General features: G+C 43.1%; 1 protein-coding gene across 7 annotated transcripts in view; it reads left to right on the top strand.

Annotated features, from left to right (window-relative positions):
* PAG1 (phosphoprotein membrane anchor with glycosphingolipid microdomains 1) overlaps positions 1 to 14,721 on the top strand; it is a 106,338-nt gene that overhangs the window by 68,770 nt on the left and 22,847 nt on the right. The window lies entirely within an intron of this gene.

The following is a 14,721-nucleotide window of genomic DNA, read 5'->3' as shown; positions in this document are numbered from 1 at the left end:
ACTAACCTAGCTCAGGAACCTTTTCTGTTTCAAAGACACGGCCTTCTGGGGCTTGCCTTGGCACACATTGAGTCATCTCACATGCCTCTGAGGTGGCACAAGCCAAGGGATGGTGGACAGCAGGGACAAGTGGCTTGGAGTGCCTTCATTCAGTGACACAATCAGTTAGTTATTCAGGTTTTAAAAGGAAAGGAGATAAATTACATAGAAAATGTTAAATTTATTTCATCGCTTCTCCATTTTTTCTACCAACATAAACCCACTGAGTACAGAAGCCCTTTTTGCCCTTTTATTACAATGCGGCCTGAGTCACTTTACTACTTCTTCTTTGGTTTGGGAGTTTCTTGATGAATTCTGCTCAGTGGGCTCCCAGTCCTGCTCTACTCGTACCATTTGTTTTGTCTGGCCTTTACAGAGTAGATAACTAACACCATAGTTAAAATACCATCAAGTTCGTGCTCTTTACCAGTAGTTACACATTAAGAATGAACTTCAGGGTGGACAGCACTGGATTTAGTACTCAACTGGGCTCCACATTAATTTGCTGTTGTTATTTTTATTCAGATAGTTGCCACAGATAAGCTAAAAGGCATCTCACAATACCTAAACAGCAAAAGATAACCAGATCACTGGAAGATGGTATCATAATAAAATCCATTTTAAAGTGTTTTCATCCTCATTTGTGAATTCCTGATAAACCAGAATAAATTCCTGCAGTTTATGATTTCTCCTAATTTAGTTAATCTATATGCCATTTTAACTATGAATGAGGCTTTAAAAACCACAGGGACACAATCTTTGCCCTAAAGAGATTGTAGCTGAAATTAGACACAACATATAACCACAATAATGGCTTCAATGGACAAAGCAGGATTACACCAAACAAAAGTGATTTATATTGTGTATAATTGTATACATTATATGCTTGTAATAATGCTATTATTTGGAAAAGACCTGTTTTATCACCCCTCAACATGGTGTTTATTAACAAAGCTCTGGAATAAAGTTGTCATTAGTCTTCGCTGCTTTAAACTGGAAAACCTTAGATGCTACTAATTAATTATTCCTTTCATAAGGGCAATTATAATGGAGAGCTGGATTTGAGTCTTTAGTGACATATTTGACTTTGTAGGCCTCCAGGGATCTTTGCTCCATTTTTGGCCTTTTCCTCTAGGCTACTAATGTCAACTTTACCTTCAGTGTTTTACGATGAAGGTAGGGCCTCTTGGAGGCTCCAGCAGGACTTCCACGGTAACTTCATTATGGGTACGCAGTAGAAAGAATCATAGGATCAGAGGATAGTTTGGGTTGGAAATATCTTGAATATCCTGTAGTCCAAGGGTTGGCACCCACTGGATTAGGCTGCCCATTCAGCGTGGCCATGAATGCCTCCAGGAATGGGGCAGCCGTAGCTTCTCTGGGCGACCTGTTCCAGTACCTCAGCATCCTCAAGTTAAATAATTTCTTCCTAATATCTAACGCAAACTTAGCCTCTTTTAGTTTAAAATTGTTACTCCTTGTCCTATCACCATGCATAAAGAGTCCTTCTCCGTCTTTCCTGCAGGCCTCTTTCTCTTCTCCAGGCTGAACAAACCCAACTCCCTCAGCCTTTCTTCATAGGAGAGGTGCTCCAGCCCTCTGATTATTCTTGCGGCCTCCTATGGACTCGTTTTAACAGCTCCATGTCCTTCTTATGCTGGGAGTCTGAGAGTTGAATGCAGTACTCCAGATGGGGCTTCACAAGGGGGACAATCACCTCCCTTGTAATACTGACCATGTTCTGTTGAGGCAGCCCAGGATACAGTTGGCCTTCTGGGCTGCAGATGCGCACTGCTGGCCCATGGCCAGCTTTTTGTCCACCAGAACCCCAAAGTCTTTCTCCCCTGAGCTTCTCTCGATCCGTTCTCCACCCAGCCTATATTTGTGTGTAGGATTGCCTCACTTCAGGTGCAAGACCTTGCACTTGGGCTTTTTGAACTTCAGTAAGAACTCACTGAATTTTAAATAAAGGAGTGCCTTACTCCATACTTGGAGAGTGGAGTTTAAAGTGTCCACATCATGCTTTTTTTCTGGGAATAAGCCCTCACTGTGCACTACATCATTGTTTGAGTGTTCCTCAAGCAGAACTTGAGGTGACCATCCTCACTTAAGTACTGAATATACTTAGATCAAATCCTCGGGTTCTATTTGGACATTTGAGTAACTAGTAATTTTGGACGTTTAAGTGAGGTTTGGTCAGTTTCCAGATCCCATGCAGTCCACAGAGCAGAGGAGCAGCTGACACATCAGAGGTCAGAGCAGCGTGGACTGAGCAGGGGGCCTCGGGCTGGAAACCTACCCCTCCTGCTCAGCTCCTTCTGCAGGAAAGGCTCTTTTTTTCCCCCAGTAAATTGCTGAGATACAAAAAAAGTTAGTGTATCCCACAGGCTTTTTCTGTGGCTAATTAGTCAATATTTACACAGCTCTGGGAAAATGCTTTAGAAGTGCCAATTATGAATTATAATTATCTTGCAAAGATGATTGGGAGTCCACATTGGCATGTTGAGTCAGGCCATGGGAGTAAACCTTTCAAATAATGTTTCTTATTTAAATGCCTTACCTATTCCTTATCTCTTGCTTTTTTTTTAAAGGATGATGAGAAGCATTAGTTTACCCTCAGGAAGGATCAGGTCTGACTGTTTTTAATAATGAGTTATGTACTTAGTCACAGTAGGTAAATTTACAAACCGAGCAGGACATACTCAGAGATCGATTCTGTCTGTTCAGCAGATGGTTTTACACCATAGGCATCAGGACGAGCCTGCTGAGGCTTTAAAACAAACACTTGTAAGTAACATTGCCATAAGCCTGTTAATATAGTGGCAATTCCTATTTTAAACTCTGCAGAGCTACTACTTTATTTATATCCTATCTATTTACTAAAGTATAATAGATTTACTCCGAAAAGATAGTAAATCTCAGCAGACTTATGCTGAAGGCTGACATTTAAGTGTCAGCTGACTTTCACAAGATACTAACTAATGCTTAGCACTAACCACAGGGTACCTGCATATATTTTCATATTGGCACACCAGTAATAAAGGCAAAGGGAGATCAGCCTAAACAAAGAAATACATGGCGTGACTTAAAATTTTTGTAATTCTGTTGCAGCAAGAATATTTTTGTATTTTTTTCTAAGGTCTCAGTATTTTCTTGTACCTACATTATTTTTTTTCTAGTCTCACTAACTGGATAATAAGAGGCTTTATTATTTACTTTACTTAGATGTAACTTAATAGGGCAAATAATTTCTTCTATTGCAGTTTTCATTTTTAGCATGTAGAAACATGTATTTGTTAATAGTGCATTAACTAAAAAGAAACGTAGAGTTGCAGGTAATTCCACAGAAGGGACCACGTTCTGCTTTCAGTATGACAGCAATTGAGAACAGAATGGGGCCAGAAGTTCCCTACATACCTATCTCTTTACAGTAAGATAAAATTTTAATGGGGAAAATGTACAGGGAAGTGAATATTTTGTTTTAAAAGGCTCGTAAAGGGAGAAGAACATGTTTTTGAATCAGAGTCTTCAGACAGTTTGTAAATTTTATGCTTATGCATGCCTTCTGTAGCTGCATGGGGATGTTGAACACGATGTTGGTATGAGCATACACACTGATGCTCCACAGAAGGGTGTTAAATATTCATATGATGGCCGGATTCATGTGGTTTTGTTTGCTTCTCCTTTTCTACCCATATTCCTAAGCACCATCAGATAATTAAGCATTATAGGCTCTGTGGTACTGAGTCTTTCAGAAAATCTGGTCATCCACTTTCTGCGATGCCAACTGGAAAGGAGTGCAATGTTCTGGCATTGTTCTGCTTGCAGAAAATAGGTTCTTTGATACCGAACCAAAATGTTTCATCTCTAAATAAATCCGTAAGGCTTTCTAATAAGGGTTTGGTGGTAACAGCGTTCAGCCCTTGAGTAGGAAATGATTTTAGAGAAAGATCTGTGTAGCACTTACGCATGCCGTTACTAATATGGGATTCAACTGCATATTAAGAGTCTTTATTGCAGGCATCCTCCAGCCCCATTACAGTCATTGGAGATGAAGGCCTCCATCAACTGATCTCAAATTGCTTTTTGGGAAGCATGAGCCTGTAGGTCCTGTGCCCTGTCTGCCAGCCAGGTCTGGGTGCTGTGGATGTCCTGAGAAGGTCACAGTCACACCTGATACTCTGTGCATGCCTCAGTGCAGTCAGCAGAGTCTGTGGGGCATTTGAGGTCACCCCAGGGTGAGTCTCTGGAGGAAGGTTTCATCTGCTTAGAGACCTAAAGATAGGGTGCTGGGAGCCCTTTTCAGTGCCATTGGTTGTGTCAGCCAGCCTCCAGTTGCTGTGCCAGCAGGGCACAGATCTCCTGCCATTCCTGCATCAAGTTGTGCATCCCCACTGACATCTCTGCCAAGCTGCATCACAGAGCTGCCTCAGGAAATCTGGTGTCCCTGAGGCTCCATCGCTGGGCAGCACCAGTGCACTGAGATAAATCGGCGTCCTGAAGTGGGTCACAAGGCTTTTTCCCAGATAGCAGTGGACACTCCATGGTAACTGGCTTGCTTCCTCCTCCCATTGGGCAGACCTTTGAATTTTAGTTATCATTTTGCCTTTTCCTTGCCTTCGCTTCACTGGCTTTTGCCAGCAGTGCTGTCTTAGCCTGTTAGCATTTGTGTACCAGCTGTTGTGCTTTTTCTTTTTTGGCAGTTTCCACGCAGACTTTTCTGTGTGGCCTCTTGCTTTTTTCATGCTTGCTTTTTTCCCAAAACATTTTTGGTGCTCATCAGCATTTTATCTGTTTGAATGCACTGGGGAAGGATAGGAGCCATGATTTATTTGGGTCAGTGCGTGCCTTTGTGTAACAGTTCCAAAACGGGGAATTTTGCTAAGAATAATGACTCGCTCGCTGGTCTGGATTCTCATTCTTGCCCACATAAAGTCTATTAGCTCCCTTCTGCTATTTTTAGGCTTGTGAAACTGGGATAAAGCGTGTGAGTCTTTCTCTTGTTTTTGCTTTCTTTTGACCAAACGTAGGCTTGCGTTTCTCTTGTTGAAACAGAAAGGCATGGAGTTCATCAGCTGCTCCAAACTCAGATCTCTGGTCATGTCTTACTGAAACTCAGAAAGAATTGTCTGAAAAGATAACATGGCTGTTTTTCTGATGGTAGCACATCAAGTAGATGCTGCATCTAAGGAAATTCAGAGCAGGATGACCTCTGCTCTGCAGGCAGTTACCCAGCTGGCTGGCATAGTCAAGAAAGTCTTTCAACAGAAGCAAAAATCAACTTACTGCTGCTGCCATCAAATTAACCTGTAAGCATTTCAGTTTTCAGTAACTAGCAGTCACCCTCTTGATTTGTGAATGCTTTCTTTAGAAAACTGTCCCACTAAACTGTTTTCCATTTGCAGAATCTGATTACTTTAAAATAAAACTGTCTCCCTGAGCAGTGGAAGAGAATGAAAAGAGATTTGTTCATCATTAGTGTTGGGTTATCTCTTAAAATGACCCATATTCAGGAGGGCATTACATTAGGCCTGAGCTTGGCAAATGGTTCAGAGCATAAAGATAAAGCAGATGAAACACTGCTTGGTGAAGGAAATTCAGACCTGACCACAGTATTGTGAAAGTGATGTAATGGTGAACTCTAAAACATAACTAGCTGCTGAAACTGGGGAGTTTATTCTAGCAGTGTATGGTCTGGAGCTGATTTCTCATTATCACATGTATGTTTGTGTCTTGTGAGTTACTTGATGCTATTTGTCACATTTTAGGCAAGCTGGCCTATTATTTCATCTCAGTTATCTCTTTCTGAGAGAGTGTCTTCATGTATTTCTTGTTGTCTGCCCTTTTTGTTTCTGATATGCCCTGCCTTTTCCCACCACTCGAGTATCCGAATGTGAATGAGCCACAAGCAAAGTGATCAGTGATTGGTATCAGTACTGGTAATTCTCTAAGGTCTTCATGCAAGTATGTTTGATTGATACATTAATATAGAAAAATATTTGGGGGAAAAGGGGTGTAAAAACAAACACGGTGAGAAATACTCAGTTAGCTGTAGGGCAACTGTGCCCTGCTGGATGTAAGCACTGAGCCCTGTGGGTGGGTGGGCGATGGGTGGTGGCTCATGGAGCAGTGCTGAATGTGGATGGGGCTGCGGCAGCAGCAGCCGGCCCTGCAGGTGGGAAGAGAAGTGAGGCACTGTGAGGACAGGAGGGCTGGGCAAGTGAATTTACCTGAGGGAGGCAAAATGACAGAGGTGGGGCCTTCCTCGTCGTGTCAGAGCGGAATCAGTGGCTGTTATGTGGTGTGTGTCCATGGGGTGGTCACATCTTCACAGCCAACAGGCTCTGTAAGTAGGAGGTGTTTACAGCTGACCGGCTGTGCACAGCTTTCAAGCTTGCTGTTTGCTTTTCCCCTCATATATCACCAGTGTAAAACTACTCTTCTTACCAGCTCTGTTTTCACTTTCTTTCCTCTCTCTGGAGAACAGTTATCCTGCATCTGATCTCATTTTTCATCAAATTCCCATCTTATTCTTTGCCTTCAAAGACTTAACAAGATGGATTTCTGTGGGGAAAAAAGAGTAATGACTGGGTCAGCACAAAACCAAAAAATGAAGGAAGAAAAGGCAGACCGGTTATCGATTGTGGGAAGCGACGTGATGCTCCACATGTCTCACCTAACAGCAATTGCTGTCTGTCATAATGCTTTGGCAGTTCTTCACTCAGAGCAGTAGTAAAACTTTCTGCAGCAGGGGTGTTGTATTTATCTCTGCAGCGGAGTACATGTCGTGGGTCTCCCTGTTGAAGTTGTGCTAACGATAGCAGCAGGGCAGAGCAGGGAGGCAGGGGAGGTTTCACAGCATCAATACTTACACTGCAGAAAAAATTGATGCCGACAGGCAGCAAAATGAGCAAACTGGAGCAAAGGGAAAAAAAGAGATTTTTTTTTTTAGTCAGTTGATTGTAGATGAGTAAGTTCAAGTTACAGCTAAAGGCCCAATTCTGTCTTCCCATTTTTGCTTAGAAGCAAAGAGGTGTTTTTTTTTATTAGGCATTATGATTATTCTTGTCAAGGAAACGCCCTATTTATTCCAAGCTCAGGTTACAAAGTGGTAGTACAGGATATTAAGACTATGGATTTTCATTGCAATGATACGAGAAGATACTTCGTTCACGAAGCCCATTTCCCTTCACAAGTGTTTTCCTGCCAGCGCTCTTCAGCTTAGGTATCTCCATCTAATATCCAGAAGTCATGAGAAACAGCCCAGGAATGTGTCAGGCAACTGGCTTTGCTGGATATATACATGCAATATTCATACATAGCTCTGTGGAGAGTTTCTTCTTTCCAGCGCATGAACCAAACATCTCAATTAAACCTCGAAGGAGAAGACCTGTTTTTCATTAGCTGTGAAGACGTTCAGAATTGCATTAGTTGCAGCTCATTAGATATTATAATTATATTTGCTGTGGAGGAGGGAGTGAGGGGTTTGGGTGTGCATGGAGGGAGCCCTGCTCATAGATCATTCCCACAGGACCACAGATTAGCTTTTACTGCCTCAGTCCATTGAGATCAAACCAGAGCTTTATGTTTCCCTCTTCACAGCAGGAAAGCAGCGGATAAAATGCCAGGAAGCCCTTGTGGAGGCAGGAAGGAGTATGATTAGCATTGTCCTGTTACCTCCTCTGTGTGGAGGCGATGCTCTAGGATGTGTGGGAATTTGTCTTTTGCATTGCCCCGTCTCTTTCCCTGGTCACCACTTCCAGCTGGAGCAGCAGAGTGACATCATTGTGCTCTTCTTGGAGAGAAATTGCAATTAAATGGAAGAGCAGCAGGAAGCCATGGAAGATCAGATCTATGAGTGCTGCTTGCAGCATGCAAATGCTCAGTCATGGTATCCATTTGGACATGTCAGCCAAGAAAGTAAACTCAAATGAGTGTGTCTGAAGACAGGAATTCAAACTGGTATCTGTGGTACATCACAAAACATTAGTCTCTCCTGCTCCTCTTTATAGATACCTCCTAATTCTAACTGTCAAAGAGCTTGAGGTCTGGTCTGTAACAGGACACTGAGTCTGATCAGGACTAAAGGTACCGTCTCTCTGCAAGCAGAAGTAAGTCTCTGCCAACTGCACAGACTATACAGGCAATCAATTTAGACTATTTTCTAATGAATGAAGCTAAGTAAGGCCACAACTCCCCTCAAGGACCACCAAGTTGTATTTCCAACTTGAAGGAGCTCCTCTCAGTTCTCTTCTCTCCCAAAGGTCTTTTCAACAGCTACTGAAGCCTTCTCTGTCTTGGACTTCTTTCATGAGAAATTATTTATATGGAGATTCTCTAATGTGCTGCATTGTCCTTATCTATATAGAATATAAGTGCTTCAGGATCTGTAGTAATGCAGAAGGCCTTGCATATGTGAAATTTTTTTCAAGATGGCATTTTTAATGAACCAGAAACGCAAAGTGGAAAAATGACTTTACTGAATGGAGTGAATAACAAGAAATTTGAGGCTAAAGGAAATCTCGGCTTTATAAAATGCATGACAGTGTGAACACTTCTTTTTTAATTAGCCAGATCACTGACTGCTGCTTCTCTTGTTGCAGGAAATTACAGGGCTCCATTCTCGCTAAATCCTCCTTCTTTGAGATTATTTAATCTCTCATATAACAAGTCTTTCTGATGTAATTTGTCCTTTACCTCCAAGAACCCTCCCTTGTCTTCCTTCCTTTCATCTTCTGTATCTATAAATTACATGCCAGTGTTGTCACTCAGTAATCTGGGTTTATTAGTTTTAAAATTCTTTCACTTTGTTTTTTCAGAACTGGAACAATTTTGATGTGCTTCGTTTTAGAGGTACCTCAGTTAAGATGCATTAAAGGCTCTAATATAGATACAGTGATAGATGGCATTTTTAAATTTCTCAGCTAAGGTGATCTCAGCATATGTACTTAAGTGCTGCCATTGTGGAAGTTAAGTATCTAGTTAGTGGAAGTCATCTGGTGTTCTCCTGTGATTAGCACAGAGGTGAGACCTCTCAGCTGGGATCCCTTGGATAGTGTCTCTGTGAGCAGCAGCCTATTTTTAGAGATCTAAACGTACAGAAGTTCTTCTATAGTCTTCTCTAGCACCATTTCATCGCAGACAATCAGAACATTGTGTTTTGCTGCTGCATATTTTGCAAGCTTCTGTATCTTTGAAAGTTCAGGGTCTTTTGGAAGTCAGAGGTAGCCTATGGAAAAGTACCGTCTATGCACTGTGTTTTGTGGGCCTGATTCAGACATCAGTTTGAAAATGAGTGAGATTGCCATGGATTGTGAAGGTCTTTTAGGTCAGATGGCAGAGGCAGTCTCTGTGTGTATGGCTGCTTTCCGGATTAGGGGGAATTTCTCTATTTCCATGATTATTATCTGAGTTTGACCAAACCACTTTATATAGAACGTTATTGCACTGCAAAAGCTAAAAGGGGACTTGGCATGGTAGAATTATAACCAGCAAGGAGTAGTTATAAACAGGCTGTGTTTAGTATGAAATGGCATCTAGTTCCAGGAAAAGCACAGCTATCAGGAATATTAGTGTCAGAGCTGGAAAACACTTCACAAAGACAGCTTTCATTTCTGTATGCTATAAAGTATGCAGTAATCGTGGTCTAATTACCTCATTGCAGCCAGAAAGCAATATGGCATACTGTGGGGGTGTGGGAAAGAGAATAATAGGCTACAATTAAGCTGTAATCTTTGGCATGGTCACTCATCAGATAAAGCTTTTCAGCTGTAGCGTTTGAGACAGTCATTACTTGGCTGCCGAAGCCTGGGGAAAATATGTGGTGGAGTTCCTGCGAGCTGTTTCACAGAGGCTTCATTATCAGTTTATCCTCTAGCAGCCGCCCAGGCCCCACTGATGCTCTGTGCTGGGAAGCTCTGTCCTCAGCGCTGCCCCGGCCATGCCTGTGCTGGGGTTCTTGCATCAGTGACATGGGGTGACATGGTCACCCACCCAAGCATGAATCCGTGAGCTCTGAGCTGCTGGTTTTAGCATGGGTTTGCTTAGGTCATGATTTCTAGTGCAAGGTGCCTTCAATAGAGATGCGTGAGTGCCTGGTTTGTACACAGGAGGACCTTGGGGATGTGGCAAAGTAAACATGCTGGCTGTGGGACAGGTTGGGTGTGTAGTTATGCACATTTATTAAGCCCTGGATGTGGGCTGTGCTTTGCTGGGACATAGTCATGTTCACATGCAATTGTGCTCTCCCTGCTTTGGAAATCCAGTTTTACAGTCTGCTGGAAAACCTTCCTGGGGCATCACTTATTTTCTAAAATCCCCCACTGTTTTAACAGAAAAGATTCTGCATCCCTGAAGCAAACTCTTGAATTCACAGACTTAATTGTTCTTATGACCTTCTTGATCTTTCCCACTTTCCAAAACATCTTTCTGAGTATGCCTACAGTGCGGGGTTATGTGTAATTATAATAAATTACACAATTATAATAAAAACTCTGGAGCATGGGGAGGGTCAAGAAATGGGAGCTGCAGAGGAGAGGAGGGCTGTGACAGAGTGAGTACAAGGAAAGCCAGCAGAGGGAATCAAGGAGGCAAAGCGTGATGTTGTTTGGGATGCGCTGTAGTACAGCAGAAGTGCAAGTGGCAGAAGTGTGATTTTATGATGGTCTGTTGGATGCTGTGGAATTGGAAGGAAGGTATACAGAAAGAGTATGTACCTAAAGATGGCTCTGAGATTACAAATTGCTTAAATTTTATTAGGAGTAGAGAATAAACCATAGAAGCAGAAGTCAGTTCAACTTAGAAAATGTGGACCTTGCGGTGACAGGGTCCGACATGGCAAGGAGCAGGGGTACAAGTTGCATGTGCATCAGCATTTACAAAGGCAGAGGCCTTCTCTAATTTGTTCTTAATCATAAAATCCTTTGAGTTGGAAGGGACTCTTAGAGGTCGTCTAGTCCAGCTCCTCTGCAATAAACAGGGACACCTACAGCACAGTAGAGTTGCTCAGAGCCCCGTTCAGCCTGGCCTTGGATTTTCCAAGGATGGGACATCCACCACCTCTCTGGGCAACCTGTTCCAGTGCCTCACTACCTTTATAGCACAGGTAGATGGTTTCAGAGAGACTTGGCTTCTCTACAGAGTCTTAAGATTTAAAAGGAGTTAAAAGTGACCAGTAGTTTGGGACTGCTCAGTTTTGTGTTAGATCTGTTTTTTCAGTACAGAACACACACAGATCCTTTGATAAGCCAGCTGTGGTTTCTGTAAAAGTAGATATGGGCAGGGAGGATTAGATCAGGACTTCATCAGTCTGCTGTTTTGCAGAGCAGAAATATGAACTGTTTGAAGGCTTATGGCACACACAGCCTCAGCAAGGCTTGTCTGACAGCCTACAGCAGCGAACTCCATGTCAGTAATTCCTTCCAGCATTGGGCTTTCAGGACCAGCCAGTAATTATGTGCACAGCTGGTCTGCTGTAGCAGTTCTTGACTGCCTGCAATAAGACGTGTCTTTTTGTCTTCAACTGTTCCCATTACATGGGTGCTGCTGAGCCAACTAGCTCGAAATGCAGCTGTACTAGAACAACATTAATCAGTCAAGGGAAAGAATTTGTCCTGATTTTGTGCACACCAGCTCCAAAGTGAAATGCAGTAGACAGACATGGGTAAAGGTGATCTTGGTCTTTGTGTTTGCGTAGTTCAGTGCTGGCTCCACATATAATCAGCTAGAAGCTGGAACACAGCAAGACACAGGCAGAAAAATTAACACCATCCAGTTTTACAAGTTTCCTATAGTGGGTTTGGAGGAGGCTCACAGCCTTCATCCTGGTGTCACAGCACTGTAAAGAGAGGTTCTGCCAGCAGAACCTCAGTGCAGATGGCAGTCCTGTTACATATTGTCTCCGGCAGTATTTAATGATGTGCAATTACTCTTAGGTACCCAGCACCAACTTAAAACAAGGATAATGATTTTGTGTGTTTATTGCTATATTACCATTGCTTTTGTCACATATAACAGAGGGGATTGCCTCTGGCAACATAGAGAAGTGAGAACTTGAGAAGAGGGATGGGAGCTGGAAGCTGATGAAAGGAGCTGGGCTGAATGGAAAGCTGGGCACATCCTGTGGTGAGGGAGTACCAAAAGGAGAGAAGGAGTTCTAGCACGAGGGATTGAGGTCAAAAGGACCCACTTTTATCAGATTCTTGGTCTGAGATAAAAGCAATCTGCTTTTAATGCATTAGAGCAGCCAGAGCCATACTTTTGGCTGCAGTCAAATGGCTCTTTCCCAAGCACAGCTCATGAGCTATATCTCAGGCCAGGGGCCACTCTTGGTGAACAGTTGGGATGCAAACACCATTTTATGGAGAAGTTTAACCTGGACTGTGCCATGCCAACTGGCTCCAATATAAGACAGTTATCCCAGTTGTGTTAAATTTACTGCTATGGACCTAACCTTGAGCACAACTCCCACTGGAGGTATTGGAGATGGAAGTAGCAGGCTGGTAGGAGACCTTACGGTCTGAGAAGGAACAGCTCTTGCTCTGAAAGTTTACAAGAGAGAGCTGTGATCCCAGTGTTCATCTTGTCCTTTTGCATTTGGGTTCTCAGATCTGAAGTTGTTCGGTTGTTGGAACAATTTTTGTTCCTTTGCCTAGTCTCTATCTACAATTCATTATTAAAACCAAAAGAGTGGAACCTCCTGGGTCACTGGGTCCTGTGTGCACTGAACGTGTCCAGGCCATTCATTCCCAGGCTTGTAAGAAATTCAGGAGTTGGTCTGAGCTTTTGCAGCACGCCCTCACTATCCAAAATCCTCACTCCCTGCACTCCCCAAAATTGCAGCTTCCTCACACTCTTTTGTATGTCTCACTTCAAAACTCTTCACCCTGGATGCATTTTCTATTCTCAGTTTACCAACAAATAAATGCTTTTGCATTGTACTCTTCTGTCCCCACCAAATCACATTGAAATGCCTGAGCTGTGCCTTGTCCTTGCAGCACCTGTAAGGAGAAATAACACATTATTCAGGGACAGTGCAGGTCGTGTAATGAAATGCCTGTCTTTCTGAACCCACGAAAAGAACTGTGCAGTTAAGTGCAATTTTGAGGAAGTGGCTATGGGTGTTATTTGTCATCCAGGTTCCACTAATTACAAATATTGATATCTAAAAAGCAACAGAAAGTTCCAACAAGAAGGAGAAGTTCTGTTCAGCGTAGAATAAGAATTAGTTTTCTGAACTGACAGTGGTTTTGAAACGTGAATGTACCCCACCAGTGCTGCCATTTTGCCATGGATGAAACAAGTCTCCTCATCCAGGTATCCCAACTCTGACTTTGTTACTCTCTTTTAGAGTTTTGTGTCACTGGTAACTTGTGTGGAGATTTATGAACCAAGGTCCCCTTGCCTTTCTCTGGAAAGAGTGCAACTAACGAATTCATCTTCAAAGGTCTTTACATACTAAAAAAAATAAGCACAGCTGCTCCTTACTGTGTTCCAGTGATTATTTCACGAGGTTAAACCATTCCAGTCTGGCAGTCTCTCAGAGGTGGCAGCAGGACATCTTGTCGAGCCAGGTGATTACACACTGTGTAGGCTCCATCCTTGGCAGCAGGATTTTGTGTTCACCTCTGCAGCACCAACACCAGAGCACTGCAGTGAGGACGGAACACACACATACCTTTCCCCTAACAGAAAGCTTCACCAGAGGGCAGCACGGGATAGCTTTTTATTGTAGAAGCAGTAGTTAACCATTTCAGGTGTCTGAGGTCTTTGATGTTAGCTGTTTGTTGTTCCGTGGGCATGATTGCATGTACATTTCTCTTTAAAGCTAGCCTCTGAGGCTGCTCAAAATCAATTACATTAGCCGTGCATTAACCTTGCTGCTCTGCATTTAAAGCACAACTGTTGCACAGCTTCTAGGTGTTCTTGCACTGATGCCAGACTCCTGCAGGAGCCAGAAGTCACTGGGGCACGCCTTGCCTGCCGCGCTTCCGTTGTTTAGGGCTTCCTTCTTTGTCAAGCTCTTCCAGCTTACTGAGCTGTTCTGCTTGCGCAAGTAGCTGCTGTCTCCAGCAGTTGCCTTTCCTGGTTCAAATGCATTTGACCATCTCTGACTACTTTTCTCTCAATTTACAGTTGAAGCTTTGGTATCTGCATTCTTGGGCTTTCACTGCAGAACAAGTACAGTTTCTGTCCTTGGTCATTTACTCCATTTGGCTTCTGCCTGGTGGAGTTTCTCATTTCTGGCTTGTGTCTTACACTTCTTGGCCAGCCAGCCTCAAACTTGGGCAGGATTTGCTGCTCCACCTGGATGCATAGCAGTCTATGGGGCCCAATGGAATTCATCGCAGGGTACTCAAAAGAACTGACCAACTTCACTGGGAGACCTCTCTCAATTGTTTTTCAATGGTCTCGGGAATCTGGAGAGACCCAGTCAACTGGAAGCTGGAAAATGCTGTCCCAGTTTTCAAGAAGGGCGAGAAAGAAGACACCAGTAATTACAGCCTGTCAGTCTCACTTTGATGCCTGGCAAAATTGTGGAGAAAATTATTCTGGGAGTTACTGAAAAACATTTGAAAGACAGTGCAGTCATTGGCCACAGCCAGTGCGGGTTCATGAGGAGAAAGTCCTGTTTGATGAATTTAATCTCCTTTTATGACAAAGTCACCCATCTGGTTGACCAAG

This window comes from Meleagris gallopavo, chromosome 3, assembly GCF_000146605.3.
Source record: "Meleagris gallopavo isolate NT-WF06-2002-E0010 breed Aviagen turkey brand Nicholas breeding stock chromosome 3, Turkey_5.1, whole genome shotgun sequence".
NCBI classification, from domain to species: Eukaryota; Metazoa; Chordata; class Aves; order Galliformes; family Phasianidae; genus Meleagris; species Meleagris gallopavo.
Note: the sequence above shows the minus strand (reverse complement) of the source record. Positions and strands in the feature narration are given on the sequence as shown.